The following is a 570-nucleotide window of genomic DNA, read 5'->3' as shown; positions in this document are numbered from 1 at the left end:
GTATGTCTCCGGTCAAAATGCTCACTACACCTCTAGATGAATGCCTTAAGGGTGTAGTTTTTAAAACGGGGTCACTTCTTGCGGGTTTCAACTGTACTGGTACCTAAGGGGCTTCTGCATACATGACTTCGCACTAGAAAATCCCCAGTAGGCCAAATGGTGGCCCTTTCCTTCTGAGCCCCCCCCATGGGCCTAAACGGCAGTTTATCACCACAAATGGGGTATTGCGGCACTCAGAACAAATTGCGCAACTGAATGGGGTATTTTGTTTCTTGTGAAAATAAGAAATTTTCAGCCAAAACTACATATTATTTGAAAAAAATAATTTTGTTTTCATTCCCAGCCCAATTCAAATAAGTTCTGTGAAGAAACTATGGGGTCTAAATGGTCACATTACCCATAAATGAATTCCTTGAGGGGTGTAGTTTCCAAAATGGGGTCACTTCTGGCGGGTTTCCATTGCTTTGATACCTCTGAGGCTCTGCAAATGCGACATGGCACCCGAAAACCAATCCAGCAAAATCTGTACTCCAACAAACACATAGCGCTCCTTTCCTTCTGAGCCCTCCC

This window comes from Rhinoderma darwinii, chromosome 2 (assembly GCF_050947455.1).
Source record: "Rhinoderma darwinii isolate aRhiDar2 chromosome 2, aRhiDar2.hap1, whole genome shotgun sequence".
NCBI lineage: Eukaryota > Metazoa > Chordata > Amphibia > Anura > Rhinodermatidae > Rhinoderma > Rhinoderma darwinii.
The sequence above is the reverse complement of the archived record's forward strand: the minus strand, read 5'-3'. Positions refer to the sequence as shown.